The sequence below is a fragment of the Neofelis nebulosa genome, chromosome 7 (genome assembly GCF_028018385.1).
Source record: "Neofelis nebulosa isolate mNeoNeb1 chromosome 7, mNeoNeb1.pri, whole genome shotgun sequence".
NCBI lineage: Eukaryota > Metazoa > Chordata > Mammalia > Carnivora > Felidae > Neofelis > Neofelis nebulosa.
Window position 1 is genome coordinate 111,975,856 of NC_080788.1, and position 21,477 is coordinate 111,997,332.

A 21,477-nucleotide genomic window follows, 5' to 3' on the forward strand; every position below is an offset into this window, starting at 1 on the left:
GGCCCATGTTAAGTGTAAGAAATGAAGGCTCAGAGGACTCGACTGTCTTTTTTTTTTTTTAATGTTTACTTATTTTTGAGAGAGAGACAGAGCATGAGTGGGGGAGGGGCAGAGAGAGGGAGAGACGCAGAATCTGAAGCGGGCTCCAGGCTCTGAGCTGTCAGCACAGAGCCTGACGTGGGGCTCAAACTCATGAACCTCGAGATCCTGACCTGAGATGAAGTCAACTGCTTAACCAACTGAGCCACCCAGGTGCCCCTCAGTTGTCTTGACCAAAGGGGCAAAACTAGTAAACGCCACAGCTGGAAGTCAAACTCGGGTCTCAGGTTAAGTACACGTGCTTGGTCATCGTGTTCCAGTGACCGTCTTAGTTTCCCAGGCCTGCCGTAACAGAGCACCCAAAACTGGGTGGCCCAGAACAACAGACATTTATTGTCTCCTGCTTCTGGAGGCTAGGAGTCTGAGATCAAGATGTTGATAGGGTTGGTTCCTTTTGAGGGCTGTGAGGGAGAGTCTGTTCCATGCCTCTTGCCTAGTTTCTGGTAGTTTGCTGGCAATCTTTAGGGCTCCTTGGCTTATAGATGCATCATCCTGTCTCTGCCAGATCTTCACGTGGTGTCCTCCTGTGCGCGTGTCGGTGTCTGTAACCAAATTTCCCCGTTGTTAGCATACCCGTTGTGTTGGATAACGTCTGCCAAGATCTTATTTCCAAATAAAGTCACATTGACAGGTACTGAGGGTTAGGACTTCAACATCTTTTGGGGGACAAAATTCAGCCCATAACAGTGCCCTTCCCTGGAGACCCAGGTTTTTTTAAGACCATCAAGAGGAGATGATGTTTCCCTCAGCTCCAGGGGCAAGAAAATCTCTTGTCAGGACCCCTTTCACTTGCTCACATAGTGTACACACACACACACACACACACACACACACACACACACACACACAGTGGCAGCAATGGTCAGGATAGAGGCTGGACTGCCACATCAACATCTGGACCCAATGCAGTCAGTCTGGCACATCTGGCCAAGCTGAGGCATGGAGGGTGCCAGGTGCTCCAGCGGGATGGGGAGGAAGCAGCCAGCAGTGCAGTCACTCAGCCCTCAGGGCACTGCAGTTTGCACACAGCCACACCAAACCTGTTCTTAGAACATCCCCCTTTCCCTCCAGTCCCTCCACCCTTCCCAGACTCATCCCCCTCTCCCCTCTCCCCCCCTCCCCGGCCTCATGCCCTCCCTGCAGTCTGACCAGGGTGGAGGCAGGAGGCCTGTCTGTCTCTGCAGCTCTAGCTTTGGGCGCGGGAGTGACAACTTACGGGGCATGGAGGACAGAGGGAAGCAGCTTGCCAGCTGCGACGTGCATGGACTCTCTCGGCTGTACCTCCAGCTGCACCCAAGTTATCCCACCCGCTTAGTGACTGTCCCTGCTGGGTCTCACCCGGTTAGGTGGGCCCAGATGGAATGTTGGGGTAGGGATGTTGCTTCCTGGGTCCCTGGCTTGAGGAGTGCAGTGGAGACTTGCAGCCCCCCGGGGCGTGGTAGCTCCTGTAGCCATCTGGCCGGCTGCCGTGGGGCCTTCTCTCCCAGCCTCTCCCCTCAGCTCCACCCAGACTGGCCCAGCCCCTGCCCTGCCTTCCCCTCCCACTCCCCACAGAGGCTCCCATTCAACGGTCCCCTCAGCTTTCTGCCCACCTCAGTGACTGGTTTCCTCCCCATCACGCCTCCCGGGCCTCCATACAATCACTCACACACATGTGACTTTACACGGTCGCATGTACACACATTCAGATACAACCACACGCTCTTTACACACTCATAACTGTTTACACAGTCACACTCACACACAACCACATGCTTTCCACAGTCACTCACACACATGTTCACACGTTCACACACACACTTTACAAGTCACACACAGTCACATGCTCACACACTCACACAAGGCTTGCACGCTCACGTATGTGCACACATTCACACATGCCCTCATACACCCATAATAGTCTCTTACACACACACACACACACACACACACAGCCTCATACAAGCTCCCAGAACCTCCCTGTTTAGGACTCTGCTGTGCCTAAGCAGGGCCTTCCTTGAGTCAGCTCTTTAGTGGGCTTACAAATGGCCCCCCTGGGATAAAGCACCCATTGCTGGGAGAAGGAAAACTAGACAGGAAGCAGTTGGGCCCCGAGACGGAAGCACAGGGGCTCGAAGCCGGCCTGAATTTCCTGTTAAATCCCAGCTCCCCTATTTTATGTCTGTGGGAACTGAGGTATGTGCTTTATTTCTCCAAGTCTCAACTGTCTCATTTGGAAAATGGGGATCATGTTATGTGTTTCACGGAGTTGTGCTAAAACTACAAAATGGATTTGAAAGATATAGCCTGACATACAAGAGGCATTTGTTATTATTTATTCAAAAATGTACTTGTAGGGGTGCCTGGGTGGCTCACTCGGTTAAGGGTTCAAGTCTTGGTTTCGGCTCAGGTCATGATCTCGCCATTCATGGGTTCAAGCCCGGAGTCCAGCTCTGCACGGTGCGGAGCCTGCTTGGGATTCCCCCCCGGCCCTCTCTCTCTGGCCCTCCCCAACTTGTACTCTCTTTCTCTCTCTCAAATAAATAAATAACATAAATAATTTAAAAAATAAAAGTGTAATTGTATTTACATTTACAAATAAGTTACAGTTACATGATTTAAAATTCAAAAGGCAGAGAAGGGTACGCAGTGATGTTTCCCTTCTACCGGGTCCCCAAACTGCACACCGCCCCCCCCCCGCCTTCTTTCCCACAACCGATGTTACCAGGTTCTTATGTTTCTTTCCAGAAACATTTTTATATAATGAGTAACCATGCATGCACATATTATTTTTTCTTCCTTTCTTCCACAAACACTGTTCTGAGTCTTACTTCCCTCAGTTTTGACAATATGTCTTGAAGAGTGTTTCATATCAGTACATAAAGGGCTTCCTCTCTGTTTTATGGCTGCATCAGATTCCACCATATGGAAGTACCACCATCTACTAACTACATCTCAATGGATGGGACATTTAGGTTGTTTCCAGCCTTTTGCTATTTCAAACAAAGCTGCAGTGAAAAATCTTTTTTTTTTTTAATTTTTTTTTTTTTCAACATTTTTTATTTATTTTTTGGGACAGAGAGAGACAGAGCATGAACGGGGGAGGGGCAGAGAGAGAGGGAGACACAGAATCGGAAACAGGCTCCAGGCTCCGAGCCATCGGCCCAGAGCCTGACGTGGGGCTCGAACTCACGGACCGCGAGATCGTGACCTGGCTGAAGCCGGACGCTTAACCGACTGCGCCACCCAGGCGCCCCTGCAGTGAAAAATCTTGTATCGACATCATTTCCCACAGGTCTGAGGGATATCCATTAGTACTGTAAATACTGTTAGGGCACCTGGGTGGCTCGGTCGGTTGAGGGTCCGGCTTCAACTCCTGGCCTGTGAGTTCAAGCCCCACATCAGGCTCTGTGCTGACAGCTCGGAGCCTGGAGCCTGTTTTGGATTCTGTGTCTCCCTCTCTCTCTCTCCCCCTCTCTCTCTCTCTCTGCCCTTCCCCAATTGTGCTCTGTCTCTGTCTCTCTGTCTCTCTCTCTCTCTCAAAAATAAATAAATAAATAAACAAACAAACAAACATTGAATTTTTTTTTTAATTTTTATTTTTTTTATTTTTTTTAATTTTTTTAATTTTTTTTTAATGTTTTTTATTTATTTTTGGGACAGACAAAGACAGAGCATGAACGGGGGAGGGGCAGAGAGAGAGGGAGACACAGAATTGGAAACAGGCTCCAGGCTCCGAGCCATCAGCCCAGAGCCCGACGCGGGGCTCGAACTCACGGACCGCGAGATCGTGACCTGGCTGAAGTCGGACGCTTAACCGACTGCGCCACCCAGGCGCCCCTAATTTTTATTTTTGAGACAGAGAGAGACAGAGCATGAACAGGGGAGGGGCAGAGAGAGAGGGAGACACAGAATCTGAAACAGGCTCCAGGCTCCGAGCTGTCAGCACAGAGCCTGACATGGGGCTCGAACTCACGGATGGTGAGATCATGACCTGAGCCGAAGTCGGACGCTCAACCAACCAAGCCACCCAGGCGCCCCTAATTTTTTTTTTTTAAAGAATATTGTAGGGGCGCCTGGGTGGCACAGTCGGTTAGGCGTCCGACTTCAGCTAGGTCACGATCTCGCGGTCCGTGAGTTCGAGCCCCGCGTCAGGCTCTGGGCTGATGGCTTGGAGCCTGGAGCCTGTTTCCGATTCTGTGTCTCCCTCTCTCTCTGCCCCTCCCTCGTTCATGCTCTGTCTCTCTCTGTCCCAAAAATAAATAAAAAACGTTGAAAAAAAAATTAAAAAAAAAAAAAGAATATTGTAAATACTGTCAAATGGACACCAAAAAGCACTTTTCCTGGCAGGTGGGTCACTCCTTCTCTTAATAGGCAACCTTGGGCTGCCAGAAGTCTGATACACTATGCCAAATGCACGCCATAAAGCAACCCAGAAGACCCTTGCACTGGCCAAAGAGGCAATCCTTTCCTTTTAATTCTTAACGTTTCAAATGGATTCAACCCACATGTAACGAGCTAACACTGCCCGGATGCACACGACAGTGAAAACTAAGTTCTAGATCTGCTGGGGAGAAGGGCATTTGCAAACCACAGAGCATAGGGCTCATGCTCCATTCCGTCAGCACACGTTGGCTGGACACACACACAACCCGCTGCGTACTGTGCTGGGGATAAGACATGTGGAGACAAGACGGGGCAGGCCCTGCCTTCAGGGAGCTTGCAGCATATGGTGGAGTCAGACACAAAGCAAATCATTCTTGTGCCAGCTAGGACGGAAAAAACGGGGAGTGGAAAGAGCGTTCCTCAGTTTAGGCCAACCCCAGAATTTTGAGACAGGCAGGGCCCCCCCCCCCTTGACTTCTTTTCCAACGCCCCTTCAGGTTTTCCCTGGAGCCACCCGGGAGCCTCAGCCTTCTTCCCTGGTTATCTTTCTATCTGTCCCCTCCTTTCCCGTACTGGCTCGGGGCAGGTGGAGGCCCAGGCCTGGGTTGGGAGGTGGAACAGCTGGAGCCACGGTGGTACCTCAGGTTCCTCCACTGCTACCTGACACCAGCCTCCCAGGCCTGGGAGAGCTGCTTGGGTCACCGGTGAGAGTGGGAGCTATAACGTGAGGGGAGCTCAGCCGTCACCCACTCCAGTTTCTAGGAAGGGCGGGCTCAGGCCACAGCATCTGCTCGGGCCGCGCTTATCAGAGCCAACTCGGGCTCGCCCTTCCGGACACACAGGAAAGCGGCTATCTGATGAGACTGGATGGCACCTAGCTGTCAGCCACTTAGTGTGGCAGCCCTCCCAGAAATATTTGCATATTAGATGACACCACGTTGAGGGCTTTGCTTAATGCAAAGGAGCGAATTGCTAATTATAGAGGTCGTGCAGGCTGGCGGGTGGGAAGATTTTATTTGGGTGGATCACAGGGGACCTTCCCATTTTGGCAACAGGTTAGTTCCTTTAGGATGGTGGACTCCATGATCTCTGCCCTTATTTGATTGTTGTTTTAACTGTGAGGAATCCGCAAAAAATGACACATTTGCTCAAGTGTGGGAGCCCATCATGTTCCGCGCCCTCCTATGCACCAAACACCCAACCAGCTGTCCTCCGCGCCTTTTCGAAGGTCCTCTCCATTGTGACAGTGGACCCACGGGGTGCGTAATGTAGCGTTGCCACACTGAGATAACCATACCCACAGAGTCACAATTATGTAAGCGTGGTGGGTTAGTTTTCAACTTCTGGAATCAATCGACTGTGAAAGAGAAAGATGGAATTAAATGCTATCAACCGCAACAATATAAATGTAGAAATACAGCTGGCAGAAGTTGGGGGCCGAAGGGGACATCTCTGTGGAAAGCCAGGTGATGAACGCATTTCACTGAGCAAGGAGACTGCGGAACATGGACCCAACCAAAAACCAAGCGAGCTTTAAGCACGCTGTTTAAAGTTACAACGATAGGGGTGCCTGGGTGGCTCCATTGGTTGAGCGTCTGACCCTTGATTTCGGCTTAAAAACACGTGACTAAATTTACCATCTTAACTACTGTTAATGTACCGTCCAGCAGTGTTAACCATATTCACATTTGTGAATTGGTTAGATTTGTGCAACAAATCCCTAGAGCTTTTTCGTCTTGCAGAACTAACTCTATAATCATCGAACAACTCCTTATTTCTCCCGCCCCACAGCCCCTGGCAACCACCATGCTACTTTCTGTATCTATGAATTTCACTTAACTTTAGATACCGCATGTAAATGGAAGCATGCAACATTTGTCTCATTTCACTTGGCATAATGTCTTCAAGGTCCATCCACATTGTATCATGTAACATGATTTCCTTCTTCTTTAGAGGTTGAATAATACTCCATTGTGTATATAGACCACATTTTCTTTTCTTTCTTTTTTTTTTTGTTTTTGTTTTTAGACCACATTTTCTTTATCCATTTTTCTATGGATGAACATTTGAGTTGTTTCCACCTCTTGGGTATTGCAAATAATGTTTCAATGAACATGCATGCAAGCTTAATTTATATTTTAAAAAAGGACACCCCAAATAGATGTGGAAACTTTGACCAGAAAAGGCCCAGAATTTGTTTCAAGTCCCTCCTGGGCCAGAGCAAGCCCAGGGCTTCCTGCCTTCACCCTCCTGACAGCTGGGGAGTTGGTCAAGGTCTGACTTCTGGGGATGGTCTGTAAGCTGGAGGAAGCATGAAGCGGAGTCATGGAATAGCATGGAAAGTGCACAGAAAGGAGCCAACTTGGCATAAGCCTGGCATGTAGTCCACTATGCCATCCATCCACCTCTGCTGGTGCTCTTGCAGCCCTGCCTGAATCTACCCAGTGCCCTGGCCTGGCTTCTGGTAGCTGGGCAAAGCTGTGATCTGAGTTCAGTGGGAAGACAAGTCTCCACCTGATTAACTGTCTGCCTTTCCCACCAGCTCATTTTCTCCTTTTGGTCTTGGGCCTGTGCCTTGCTGTTAATTTGCAGGGCTCATTTAGGTCTCTTCTGGGTTATCAGGACTCTTTCACCTAGTCCCTGACTGTCCTGCTAGCCCAGATCCCTTTCTAGGCTGGAGGCTGTGGGTGGGGCCGTGTCACTCTGCTGGCTAGCTTGGATGGTTTCCTACTGTGTTAGGTGACAGATTGTTCTTGGACAGGAAATTATTTAAGTTCAGCTTTTCCTCTGATGATCTGCAAAGCATTCAGTCAACACATGTGGAACTGAAAACCCTTAGGGACCTGACCATTAATGGGGTCCTCAGGCATAGCATGAGATACTTTCCATAGTGGGGGAAGAGTCGTGGGATATGGGGTCTCCCATATCATGGGGGGAGGGTGTTCCCTATGGGTCTATGGCGAGGTGTGGAAGTTACTTCCTTCCTCACTGGATTGTGGCTTTGGAGCCACCTGGTAGCCTCAGATGACCTTTTAGGAGGTTCTTTTCAGAGGCAGTGGCTCTCAGGGGGAGAGGCTAGGTGACAGTTGCCAGAGTTCAGGCAACTGATGTCTGTGTCTAGGAAGGAGGCTGACACCAGGGGTCTTCCTCATTTCCCAATTCTGCGCCATCTGCCTTTCCTGACGTAGATCGTTCACTGGGATGTTCCATTCCAAGTTATCCTGCCTTTTTCCCTTCCAAGCCCTGGAGGTGCATGGAGGAAGGATGTTCTCTAAGACTTAGTATCTAGTCCATAGCCACTAGCCAGAGGTGGCCATCGAAATGTAAACTCATTTCAATTAAATAAAATCAAAAATTCAATTTCTCAGTTGCACTAGCCACACCGTAAGTGCTCAGTAGCCCTATGTGGCTCCCATAATGGGAACTGCAGATACAGAACACTTCTGTGAATACAGAAAGGTCTTTTGGACAGCACTGCCCTAGGTCTCCTCTTGCTTTCTTCCTCTATGATTCTGATCCGGAGTGACTGGTAGCTGCTGCTCCCTTATCCTGGGGCCTCCAGAGCATGCTGCCTACTGAGAATTCAAAAGCAGAGAATGAGCAGTGTAGAAATGCCTTCAATTCCCACCCAATATTGAGTCCAGGGCCGCCTTAGGCTCTGAGATTTTGCTCTTCCTGAGTATGACACCTACTGTGTCCTTGCTCTACAGTCCTACAGTCCCGAAGCTGCCACCCAAGCCCTTTAAGTGAGTTCTGACCTGCAGCAAGGATTGTTCTGCTCATCACCAAATCCATTTCTTGAATTTTCCATGGTATAAAGGCATACCAGCATAACCCAGTCTTCTGAGCTAGACCCCGCTCCTGAAACACCTACATCCCTTTGGATGTTTATCCAGTTACTAACCCTGCTGCAGTGTCCTGTGATAGATACCTGTTGTCCCTACACAAGCCTTCCTAGCAATTAACCATTTGTTTTCCTATGAAAAGAGTCTAGCTATTAGGGATGGGAAGAAGTGGGGGCATGTCTCTACCTGTGAAGTCCATAACAGGGAACGGGGTTTTCCAGAACAATGTAGCACAGCCTTGCCTTCTCCCCCATACTGTCCTTTCAGCCTTTTGGGGGCACCCCAAACAGCACAGGTATTCCCCACAGGACAGCCAACTTTGGGGCTCTGTCAGTGAACCTCTTTTACCTCGTTTGTCAGGGATCCAGACAAGGGGGTATGAAGAGGGAATAGGAGGGAAACTTCTACTCTTTCCACTGGGGTTGATAACCTCAGAGAATGTGAATCTCAGGCCCTGGACAGCCATTTCCCTGGCTTGCCATGAAAGCCAGCCTATAAAGTGGTTCTTAGTAGAGTAGAAAAAGGGAGAGAAAACAGAGCCATAAAATAATATCAGAGCCCCTAGAGGAAGCTGTGCCCTGACGATCTTGCAAGCTAACGTACTTCCATCCCTGGATTTTCTAGTTCTAAGAGACAAAGCCCCTTCTACTTAAGTTAGTGTTGAGTCTCTGTCACTTGCAACCAAAAGAATTCTTACTAATACAGAGTCATTAGGTCTGAATATCTGGGAGGAAGAAGTCTCTGCCTGATGATCAAGTGCAGGTCTTGGCCAAGACACCTGAAAAGAATGACCAGACTGCAATACCAGTGCACCCGAGATGGCTCACCCGAGATGTGCCAGCGTCACACACAGACCAATCCTGACCATAGGTTCGCCTTCCCAGCACTGTCTTCTGCTCCTCATATTTCCTCTCCTCTTCAGCCCCCCGAAATCCTCTCTGTCTCTCAAGACTCTAGTTAGAGGCCTCCTCCTCCAAGAAGTCTTTCCTCATTACTCTAGCCTCTAGCATGCATAAGTTCTCTGCTCTCTGGCTTTTAGTGCCGTGTAGAATTACCAAAAAAATAGCGAACTTACACCGTGTCTGCTTCCATTGTCTACAATGGCATTTTAAAGATCTTACTGTTAAACGTCTGCAGTTTATCCCCTCTCCCACCTGGTTGAGGTCAGAGATGGGGTCTGATGCTTTTATGTCCTTGACAGGAGCCAACATAATGCCTGGCACATTAACAGAACCGCCATGAATGTGGATTAGAAACTTGTGGGAACAAGTGTGGGAGCTATAGGAGTCAGGTCTGTGTGCAGCTCTTCTCAGTGGGAAATAAACATCCACTCGTGTGCCGGGGGGTCGGGGGTGCATCCCCCTAGTAAGTTCTGCAGTCTCCTCACATCAGGGAGGGAGGATGGAGGGAAAGGAGGAGGAAGTGAGAATGTAGATCTTTGCTTAATGGCTGAGACCTCCCAGGGAAGGGTCCCTAGGACATATGGGTTAGTGGAGACTAGAAGTGACTCTGTGCCTCAGGCCTCTCTCAGCTTCTCTCTCCAGGGGGAGGAGAGCAGACCCAGAGGGTGGGTGCAGGTGAGGAAGGGCACAGGGGGAATTGAGTCCTCTCTGGAAATGCCTTCAGAATTGGCTCAGGGGCCACATGGAAGAAACTGGTGTCCTCAAGCCACTGTCATTCCTCATTCTGTCATAGCTCCATTTTAATGCAGCTAGAGATTACATTTTCCACAGACTTGAGTTTGAATGGCATTTGGCTATTTCCCAAACATCCTACCCCAACATTTGAGGCCCAGTATTTGCCAATACTGAAGCCATTAAAGTAATTTAAAGGCTTTTTGAGTGATGAGACGATCTTCAACATAAGCACATATCCTTATTCTTTAAAAGCCAACACTATTTGAATATGTCTCTTCTGGGTCATTTGTAAAAAGGGAGAGAATATCTTTCCTCTGTTCAGCTGTGGTAATAGTCCCATCTAAGAACACAGAAGATACCACACAGTTAGGCCCTCGACTATTCTCTAATTGTTTTCTGGCTCTTCTCTTTAAAAAAGATTTTTTAAAAATGTTTGTTTATTTTTGAGAGACAGAGACAGAGACAGAGCATGAGTAGGGGAGGGGCAGAGAGAGAGGGAGACACAGAATCTGAAGCAGACTCTAGGCTCTGAGCTGTCAGCACAGAGCCTGACATGGGGCTCAAACTCACGAGCCATGAGATCATGACCTGAGTTGAAGTGAGATGCTTACCCAACTGAGCCACCCAGGTGGCCCTGAGAACCAGGAGTGCTGTGGTCAGGAGAAGATCAGTGTCCCAACTCACACATTCAGGCAGAGAGCAAATTCAACCTTTCTTCATTTCTGTGTTCTGTGCAAGCCCTCAATGAATTGAAGGATGCCCACCTAATCCACAATCCACTTTACTCAGTTGACCCATTCAAATGCTACTCTCTTCTGGAAACACTCTCATCATAGACACACCCAGAAATAATGTTTAACCAGATGTCTGGGCATCATATGATCCAGTCAAGTTGACCTATAACCTTAACTATCACACACCCTAACACTTATTAAACATATCCCGGGCAGGTGCTAAGTTCTTTACTGGTTTTATTTCATTCTTAGAGATATATATGAAAATTGCATAAAGAAAAAATACTTATGTTAGGTGACTTCTAGGGTCTCTTTCTTTTTCTTTTTTAAAATTTTATTTTAGAGAGAGATTGAGAGAGAGAGTGCGTGAGTGGAGGAAAGGGGGAGAGGGGCAGAGGAAGAAAGAGAGAGAATCCCAAGCAGGCTCCATGTTGAGCATGGAAGCTGACATGGGACTTGATCCCATAACCCTGGGATCATGACCTGAGCTGAAATCAAGAGTCAGAGGCTCAACCGACTGAGTCACGCAGGCCCATAGGGTCTCTTCCAGTTGTAAGATTCTTTGACTTGAAATGGCATTAGGGAAACTAGGATGCTGAGGTGGGGCTTGGGAACCTAACACTTAGAAGCAAAAATACAAATAACATTATAAACTACCTCTTTCTGTGGACTAGGAACCATGTGTTCCTTACAAATGTTTTCTCACTTATTCCTGGAAAACACCCTATGAGATACGTATTACTACTCACCCCGTTTTCAGATGAGGAAACTGAGACAATGAGAGATTAAATGGCTTGACCAAACAGCAGTATTCAGATATGTTGACTCCAAAACATGTGCTCTTAACCACCATGCTTCCAGAGAGACTGCAAAACCCTCCTTATCTGGTCTGGATGCCCGAGAATGTGCCTTTCCATGAGGTCACAGGGATGTAGGTGAGCTGGGGGAGGGAGCCGGCAGGAGTGTTGTCATAGGAACAGCAAATTCCACTGTGAGGACTGGTAGCATGCAGGCAGCTGGGCTGAGGAAGGTTCTGGAAATAATTCTGCAGGAGTCTCTGAGCCCAGGAGGAAGCCGACTCTCTACTCCCTCCAGCAGGACTTGGTAAACCGCAGCTTTGCTTCCTGTCTCTCCAGGGGCAGGCAGGACAGGGTGTTCTCTGAGTTCTATTCCTGGGGGATAGGCGGCAGAGCCATGATTAGGACTACAGAGTCTGTGCTTGCCAGGTCCTGCCTTACCTTTCAGAGCCAGCTAGCTTGAGAGGTCACCAGTATTTAGAGACTTTTGCTACCCCCCCCCCCCCAATCATCTTATGACCTTGAACACATTCCTCCTTTTCTCCCAATCACTCGATATACCAGCCCCTGGAACAGGTCTGTAACTTACTTGTGAGCCTAGCAGGCTTTCCAGTCAGTTGCGAGGCAATTCACAGCAGTTTGGTTCAGAAGAGCAGGGAGGGGACGTTTCTTTCCTTGGGTTTAATTTACTCAAGTTGCTCCCATCTGTTGGAGTCTGATTGCTCCTTGGGAGCCAGGTAAGGTATTTTGGTTGTACAAGTTTCGGCTGCAGAGGGGCCTGGGAACATGTCCTGGGTCTGCTGCTAAGAGCTACATAACCTGGGGCATGTGACTTGACCTGACGCTTGATGTTCTCACCTGTAAAATGGGAGAGAACTATTGCCTCAAAGGATGGTTGGGAGGAAGGAATGAGAATACTCATGGAGCACTTGGCACTGCTCCTGGCACAATACTAACCCCCTAATCTTCCTAGCAGGCTGAGGACAACCACAGGCCTCAGATAAGTGTATTTGGATTATGGAGTCAGGGGGTAGGAAGCCAGATTTTTCTCCCTAGTCAATCAAGCTTGGAGGTGAAGAGGAAAGAGAGCTAGTCGCTGAATGATCCAGTTTGGGATTCCTTAGGATGACAGAATCCAAGGTTTTCGGGACTGGAAGAAGCCCTGATAACCCTCTCGGGCTGAGAAGAGTGCAGTCATGTAGCAGGAGGGTGAAGAGGACAGCGAGCCAGGGTGGTCTCCACAAAGCACTGCCTGTGAAGGTAGGCGAGGTTTCCATGGGGGGGGGGGGGGCTGGCAGCCACGAATAAGATAGGACTGCGTGGGCTCTGTGAGCCTGGTCACTGTTCGTGCAGAGGAACGATTATTCCTTCCACCCCTGGATCAGTTCCTCATTTCTCCTGGGGGAGATGCTGGTGACTTAGAAAAATAGAGGGGACTGGGTCCCAGTTGCCCTAATCTGGTTATAACCAACCCATGCTTCCTGCAGGGGCTGGCACAGAAGCCAAAGAAAGAGTATGCTGACCTGGGCCCCACTGGTTTCTTGGAACAACTGCTCTGTACTCTTTGGGCAAGATGGAGAAGCCAGGGCTGAGTCTACCGACAGGTCCCTGTCTAGAAGGAAAACATCAACAACCAAAATTACAGTTAGGAAGAACTGCTTCCATCTGCAAGTAACTGGGCAATTACCTCCTAATTAAGCTCTCATTAATTTGTTTTCCGAGCATTACAGTATCGTACTTCGTAGGTGCACCCCGCCCCACTTGTCACCAGGTGTTGAGGATGAAGCATTTCACATGAATCAAGGTGGAACTCTCATCTGATTACATGTCATAGCCTGATTTGTTCCCACATCGTGAGGTCTTAAGAGTCATACCTTTTTATCTTTGGAGCATTGGCTTTGCAGGGTTTCTTCTATTTCAAGTCCTGGGTTTGGGGAAGGAGGGGAGGAAGAGGAAGGGCCAGGAGGGGAAAAGACAAAAGGTAGAATTCAGATCACTTTTCCCACATGTGGTCTATACATCGGAGTCACTTGCTATTAAAATGCAGATTCCTAGGGGTGGCTTCAGTCCTGCGTCAGAAAGTTCCCAGATGATTCTTATGAATGCCCAGGTCTGAAAATCTCAGCTAGAAGCAGACAGTCCTATGGGATATTAACACAGATAAAGAAGTACACAGACAACTCACAACACCATTTCAGCTAATAGTTTCTGAACCCACCCCAGAAAATCTTTCACTTTAGCATTAAGCTGGGGAAAGCTTGACTGTTCCATGTTTATACCTCATCCATCTTACAGGTGATGGTGCAAATAGAAAAACATCTGGCACAAAGGCGGAAAATCCAAGAAGGGACAGTGTGTAAATCAACCCCTAGACCCTTAAAGGCTGATATCTTAGTGCCAGCTCTCTGGTCTCAGGTGTCGTAAATGCTGACTTACAGCTCCTTTATCTGCCGATAACGAAGGTGAACATAAGTGGATCTCCAGAAATGGTTCGCAAGCAGCTCCCAGGTTCTTGAAAAACCACAAGTGATTGGCAAATGTTTCTGTTGCAGACACAAACTCAAACAAACAGCTCATTTCCTTCAAGAGCTCTTCACAGCAGTGGCTGGGAGCCTGAAGGTAGGGGCGGGGGGGGGGGGGGGGGGGCGGGGGGGAAGGAAGTCTTCCTCTCCCTTCCCCCACACCTTCTTCCCCTTTCTGATGTCAAATTTTTTTCTGACAATACGGGGTTTAGACTTGGGGAAAGAAGCAATTAATAAAGAACTTCAGGACAGGGATTTCAGTTCTCCCCCCTACTCAACCCCCAGGCCTTTGGCCTCTCAGAGTGAGTTACAGACCTTCCATTTTATTCATTTCAGGAAGCCTGGGGGCCACAAGTCTCTGAATCACTGTCTTGTAAGGGCATCGTGTTACATTGAACTTCATTCAGTGTTCTCCGAGAAAATACAGAGCTGGGTCCTGCCTACCAAAGATTCTTGCAATCTGATAGAATTCTATCTGATAGATTCTGATATACAGGCAGTCTGGTAATTCTGGAACAGGTGGTAGGAGTTCACACTTTTTCAAATAAAAATAACAGTTTTGTTGAGATATATTGCACATACCCCACAGTTCACCCACTTAAAGTATACAATTTAATGTCTTTTTTTTTTGGTCTAATCACTATTTTTAGTGTCTATAGCACTCCTAAAAGAAACGCCGAACCCGTTAGCAACTATTCCCCATCTTTTTCCAACTTCCCTCCACCCCTACTCCAGCTCTAAGGCAGCCACGAATCTACTTTCTGTCTGTATAGATTTGCTTATTTTGGACAGTTCATATAAATGGAATTGTACGTATATGGGTTTTGGTGGCTGGCTTCTTTCACTTAGCGTAATGATTTCAAAGTTCATTCATGTTGTAGCACCAACCACTACCTCATTCCTTTTTATGACTGAATAATATTCCATTGTACAGATACACATTTTATCCATTTATCATCAACTGATGGACATTTGGGTTGTGCCTACCTTCTGGCTATTGCGTAGTGCTTCTATAAACATTCGTGTGCAAGGTTTTGTATGGACACACTTGGGTACATACAGTAAAACCTTGGATTGCGAGTAACTTGTTCTGCCAGTGTGCTGCAAGATGAACGAACATTTCTAATAAATTTTAACTTGATAAACAAGCCATGTCTTGCAATATGAGTAGTACGTGACGCCCAACGTCACATGATCACAACTGAGCCAATGGTTCTTGAAATTCGCTTTGATATACAAGTGCTTTTGATTACAAGCAGGTTTCTGGAACAAATTATGCTCGCAAACCAAGGTTTTACTTGTATATACCTAGGAGTGGAATTGCTGAGTCATGGGTTCACTGTTTGATCTTTTATGTATGAGAGTTCTAATTTCTCCATATCCTCATTAACCCTAATTATTATATGTGTTTTTGATTTTAGCCATTCTAATGGGTATATAGTGAAATTTCATTTAAAAAAGTTTCTTTGAAAGATTTTATTTTTTTATGTGATCTCTGTACCCAACTTGGGGCTCAAACTCATGACCCCAATATCAAGAGTTGCACGCTCCACTGGCTGAGCCAGCCAGGTGCCCCTTAAAATTTTTTTAATGTTTATTTTTTTAAGCAAGGTCTACACCCAATGTGGGGCTTGGACTCACTACCCGAGAGATCAAGAGTTGGCTCACGGACTGAGCTACCCAGGCACCCCTCATTGTTTTTTTGATTCCATTTCCGTGGTGGTTAATGTTGTTGAGTAGCTTTTCATGCACTTATTGGCCATTTCTATATCTTTTTTGGAGAAATGTCGATTTGATTTTTTGCCCATTTTTATTTTACTTAAATGAGAGAGAGAGAGAGAGCATGCATGTGCACTCGAGCAGGGAAGGGGCAGAGAGAGAGGGAGAGAGAGAGAGAGAGCAAATCCCAAATAGGCTCTGCACTGTCAGTGCAGAGACCAACTAAGGGCTCAATCTCACACATGAGATCATGACATGAGCTGAAATCAACAGATGCTTAACCAACTGAGCCACCCAAGTGCCCCTTGCCCATTTTTAAATTGGGTTTTGTTTTTTTTTATTGAGTTGTAGGAATTCTTTATATATTCTAGGTAAATCTCTTATCAGACAAGTGATTTGCAACAATTTCCTCTCATTTTTGGGGGTTGTCTTTTTACTTTCTTGATGACCCTTGAGGCATAGAAGTTTTAGATTTTGATGACGTTTAATTCGTCTTTTATTTTGTTGCTTGTGGCTCACACTTCGAGAAACATTACTAAAATGCAACTTGAAACTCTGGAAGCTTTGAGACCTCAAAGCTTGGCTGGGCTTTTTAGGTCACCTTGGAGGGGATTTCCTTCCCCCATCCCAGCCACCCAGGTTCCTCCTCTGAGCTGGACGCAGAGAGCCTCAGGGGACCTTCACCGTGTTTACATCCCCTCCCTCTCCTGAGGTCTACCACAATGGAGCAGCTGAAATGACAGTTTGGAAATGTCCTTTATTGTGAAAACTCAATGGTCTTTGTCTCTGGGATTTGAAATTTTGATGCTGATGTTGGCAGCCAAGAGTTAGGAAGGAGCGGGGGAAGGGTCCGGGAGAACTAACCCATCCACTGATCTCCATAGTGAGTCATTTCAATCGTCTGTGCTGTCTTGGTTTTCTCACCCATAAAATGGGGGAGAACACCTCCATCACCCCATCTCTGTGGGGATACTGTGATGATGAATTAATCTGTATTCGTTAGAACACTTTGAGATCTTGGATTAAAGGCATTACTGAAGCACAAGGTATTATTATAATAATAAATGATTTAATAGTAGGGAGGGTGCAGCTACTAAAGCAAGAATCGGAAGGGGCAGGAAGTAGGGAGGCTCTAATTGGTGGAGTCTGGGCCCAGACACAGGTCTTTATCCTTAGAGGTGAGATTGTCTGATTTCTCACAAACTGGGTTATTTCATCTGAATTCAGCACTGCATGACAGAGTACTTCCTATATGACTTCTGCCATGAGGAAAGATTACAGCTTTTGGTTTTGTTTTAGGAAATAAGTTATGTATATCAAAACAATTAGAAGCAATGCAAGACATTATAATGAAGTTCTGAATTGAATATAACAGGTGTCAAAAAGAAGGCAGAAAAGATGGTGAAGATCAGCTTTCCCCAGGTCTGTCGCACACTAGCTGTGTGGCCCACCTTGCCTCAGCTTCTTAGGTGACTACAGTTGTTTGTATAAAGGACTTAGGGTTAGTAAGCACTCAAATGTTGGACCTATCTGGGATCTTGTCAGACTCTGCTTTTGCTGGTTATGTAATCTTGGTCAAGTTGCTATAGATACCTCTGATCCTCAGTTATCCTGCCTGTAAACTGGGGATAAGGATACTTAGTAGCTCACAAGGTAACTGTGAGGATAGAGGAAGGCAATGTCAACAGCATAGCACCACTCCCTACAAATGGTAAGCCTCCACTAAATGAGTCACTATTACTGTCATTGACACTCTTCGCTGTCCTGGCTAAGGCGTGAGGAGTGCACTCAGTAATGGCTTAGCGAAGTCAAAGGCCTTCTTTGGACGCTGGAATTTGAGGTGGGCAGGACGGGATTGGTATGATTCAGGTGATCAGAGAAGAAAGGATCAAAGAAAGGCAGAAGCATGAGGAAGGACTGCCCCCTGGAAGGCAGGACGGGACTTGGGCTTCTCACGGGAGCCTGGCCGGCTGTATCTGGTAGAGCCGCGGCGGCTGTTTACCCCCAAACTCCTTCCGCAATCTCGGCTTTCACCTTCCCAGTCCGCGAATGTAGGGCTCTGCAAGCTTGGAGCAGACCCTCCCTCCCCGAGGCATGTGGGTCCGGCTTCCGGGGCCGATCAGGCCCAGCTCTTACCCTTTTCCCGGCCGTCTGGAGCCGAGAGCCCCGCAATCTACACCCCACCCTCTGCCAGGATCCTGTTTCAAAGTCACCTGAAAGCCATTTCCTTCCGCTCCCGCCGTCTCAACTCCCCTCCCCTCCCTGTAAATCACCTGGAGTTTGCATTTGCCTGGAGCTTTTTTTTTTTTTTTTAAAGCTTGTTTTCTTTTTGAAGAGAACTTTACTTGTCGTTTACTATACACATTTGTCTACACAGAACCTAGTGATTCTGTATCAGTGTCCCATTCCTTCTCCCTAGGAACTGGTGATAATGCCTACCCAGTGGGACCTCTGCTGGGGTCCCACCCTGGGCTTCTCTCCTGCCTTGTGCTGGACAGCATCTTTTGTCTATCTTTCTTGATGAATTATTTTGCATTTTAAAATTTATGATCTTGCTCAAAATCTAGCCTGTCCTTATTGAGAGCCCCTCCCCCTCAGGTGTGTGCCTTTCCATACCCATAAGATTACATAAAGACATAAAAACGGAAGGAGACGGGTTCTCTGTCTTCGTTTCACGAAGACGTGGTTCTCTATTACACAGGTTTCCGCATCTTGTTTTACCCACCGAGTTTTGGTGGACTCCCGCCAAGTTACCAGTTTCTTCATCTCGTCAGCTTCTCAGAGGCTTGGATTTACATTTGTAAAGGGTCACAGGGACCGAGCTGCGGTGAGGCATTCTTGACGTGCCTTTCGGACTCAAAACGGCCGAGGTGACCTGCTCCAGCAGGATCGAGACCCCCGATGCCGATCACAACTAATGTCCTACTAGAAAGCCCCCTTTCCTGTCCGCACAATGAGGGATGTTTGGCTATGACACCGGGGTGACCCCCACCACGTGCGTCATTGAATCTACGAACATCTAGGCGGCCGGGGAGCCGCTCGCGTGGGGCGGGACGGTCACCGTCCGGACTGCGCGCTCGCCCCACCTGCGGGGTTAATCATTAGCGGCGCACGATCCCCTTTACCCCGGGCTCCAGCTCGCCGCGTCGCGAAGTTTCCCCGGGTCCCCGCGGAGCCGCCAATTGCTGGATTCCAGCGGCGGGCCCGAGTCTCCACCCACTGGAAAAATTCCTGGCCCGCTCCTCCCTCTCTCCTCCCTCCCGCCGCAGCTCTGGCTGCGCTCGCCCGGCCCCGACTTCCTGCCGGGCGCTGGGAAGGCGCGCGCGGGCTGGGGTCCCCGGGGGCCGCGCCTGCAGCGGGCCGCGTCCCGGGCAGCCAAGGGGCTGGGCAGTGGGCGGGAGCGGCGGGCAGCCTCAGCCACTGCCGAGAGCGACTTTCAAACTCGCGCCCGCGTCGCGGCCGCACCTGGGCAGCCTCTAGCGCCGAGCGTGCCGGACCCAGCGGGGCGGCGACCGTGCGGTGAGTGGCCCTTGCTTCTCCCCTCTCCCTCCGCCAGTGGCAGCGCCTAGAGCCCCTCCGAGCCCCCCCCCCCTCCCCACTCCCGGGCCCTCGCTCCAGCCCCCGCGGGGTGAGGACTCGGGGCGGCTGAGGAGGGCCCGGGGCCGCGTTGGCGCCTTCCAAGGCGACCTCCCGGCAGAGGACCGGAGCGCGGGAGGCTCGTGCACGGAGACATTTTCTGTCCTGTAGCCCCCACCCCGGAAACAAAAGGAGCGAGCGCGCCAGGTGGCTCCGGGAGGCCCCGTTTGAAAGTGGGGAAGCCCGCGAGGCTGCGCCCACCGGCTCCCCCTGCGCGCTCGGTCGCCCTAGGGCTGGCCCTTGCCTCGGACTGTGGGCCCCAGGCCGGGTGGACCCTTTTGCGGAATGACCCCAACCTCTGGTCCAGGGAGCCCAAGGGGCGCTAGCAGCCTGTTCCGGGTTGGTGCCACACGGTGCTCGCTCTTGGGAATCTCTCCTCCTGTACTGAAGGGATTAGAGGGGGTGCCAGAAATGAGGTGTCGGTAGCCGAAGGCATAGAAGCCACTGGCTGCCACTGTCTACCTCGACCTCACCCACTCCTGAAATCTGTTTGGTTAATTTTCTCTCTTCTCAGCTCTTTGGTTTGGAAAGCTAGGATAAGACGTGCAAACTTGAAATTTCAGGGCATTTTTCGGTAGCTACTTTTACTCCTTGGCGCTGCTTTTGAAAACAAAAGGAAGAACGGAGTGGGAAATGTGCTGGTAGGAGGCTGGAGAGGTGTGGCCCCGGGGTGGGGGTGGGGAGGCGGTCTCAGTGGCCACGGCAAGGGTTTCATTCTTGAGGCCATTTGCTAAACTGTTGGCTGATGAAGGAGGCTGTCTTCTGCTCCGGAGCCCCTCGTGAGGCGACTCAGACTGCATCATACTACATTGAACCCTAGACTGGGGGTTCCCAGAGTCTCCCCAGCCCTGCCTCTTCATGCAGCCCAATCACATCGACCTTGCTTAAGAAATAGTAAGTAGGGAGAGTAATGACAGCCCAGGAAGACTTCCCCTTTGAGCACATCGCTTGCTTTTCTTTTTGGAAAGTGCCTTTCTAGCACCTTCCTTGCTGGACTGAGAGTGGAATCCTGATTGACTTCAGCTGGGAATGACTTCATTCCAACCATCCCCAGCAGAAAACCTAGAGAGTAAGAATCAAAGGAAGATGTACCCCTTCTGTTATTCATCCCTTCCCGTGATCCTGGGGTGCCTCATCTCGTCCTTCTAAGCCTGCTGTTAATACTCGTGCTGCTGAACCCTTTCCCTTCCCTGAGGGCAGGGCAACCCCTTGGCTCCCTGGATATCCTGCTCTGGGTAAACCAAGTCCTAGAAGCAGAGGGAGTGCTTTAAAAGCTGTTTTGCGGGGCTTTTCCACTGCCTTTTAGTAGACGTGGGCTATTAAGGAGAGTGGAAAGAGCACTAGCCTTGGAGTCCACTTGATCTTAGCCAAGGCCGACAAGCGATGGCCTTGGAGTCCAGCACAGGATTTTGCTTGAGTTTTAATCCTGGCTCTACTGCATAGCATTAAAGATTGGTAAAGTCGCTTGAGCTGGAAGGCACCTCTGACTAGCCTGCTCTATCTACACATGAAGGCAGTAGAGCCCAGAGATGTGAGGTGGTTTGAGCCTTATCCCTGTTGGCCAAATAGGGGCTGGAACTCAGATTTCCTTCTCTGGCTATTCCATGCTTTCTCCAACATGACCTGGGCATGTCACACATCTTTCAGACTCCCGTTTCCACTGGAGTAAAGTGGGGTACTTGCCTGCGTTTCCTATAGAGGCTGTGGTAAGGATCAGATGAAGCCAGAGACGTGGAAAGTGCTCCATGAGCTCCTATACAAAATAAAGAGCTCCCTGTGACTGGGAGGAACTCTCAAGAGCTTTACAGTTACTGGATATGTCCCATATGTGCCATAGGAGATGGCAGATACCAGGATCCTATGGTGGAAGTTTACATCCGTGGCCTGTGATATCAGCTCCAGGGTAAACATTTGGCTTACCAAATCCACAGCTAACCCAGGGTCACTGTGTTTACACAGGAGGAGGCCAAAGGCCATGGCCTGAGTGATGACCAGGGCTGTAGGGGAACAGGGACTGTGTTCCAGACTTGTGGCTGGCCCCTTCACCTCCCCCCCCCCCCCCCCCCCCCCCCAGAACTTTGTGAAGGCTCTAGCTCCAAGCCTGGAGGGGTTGCCACAAGCCC

At 49.0% G+C, this 21,477-nt stretch overlaps 1 protein-coding gene and 1 long non-coding RNA gene across 7 annotated transcripts in view; one reads left to right on the forward strand and one right to left on the reverse strand.

Moving 5' to 3' along the window:
- Positions 1-55: 55 nt before the first annotated feature.
- On the reverse strand, positions 56-14,067 carry LOC131517347 (uncharacterized). 5 transcript variants are annotated; one of them, XR_009264536.1, is made up of 6 exons: positions 13,914-14,067; positions 13,352-13,401; positions 13,001-13,089; positions 12,067-12,335; positions 11,430-11,852; positions 56-641 (listed from the first exon to the last, which is right to left on the reverse strand). It is a non-coding gene; the product is annotated as an uncharacterized LOC131517347 (long non-coding RNA). The 5 variants fall into 5 exon arrangements; XR_009264537.1 differs by lacking the exon at positions 13,001-13,089; XR_009264535.1 differs by having other exon boundaries at positions 12,067-13,089.
- Positions 14,068-18,420: 4,353 nt separating this feature from the next.
- The window catches only part of PLEKHG3 (pleckstrin homology and RhoGEF domain containing G3), a 42,969-nt gene continuing 39,912 nt past the window's right edge, over positions 18,421-21,477 (forward strand). The window contains exon 1 of one of the 2 annotated variants that reach the window (XM_058739326.1): positions 18,421-19,237. The gene's annotated coding sequence lies outside the window, so the exon portion shown is untranslated. Of the gene's footprint in view, positions 19,238-19,330; positions 20,249-21,477 lie in introns of those variants that run through there. The other variant, XM_058739327.1, reaches the window with a different exon arrangement.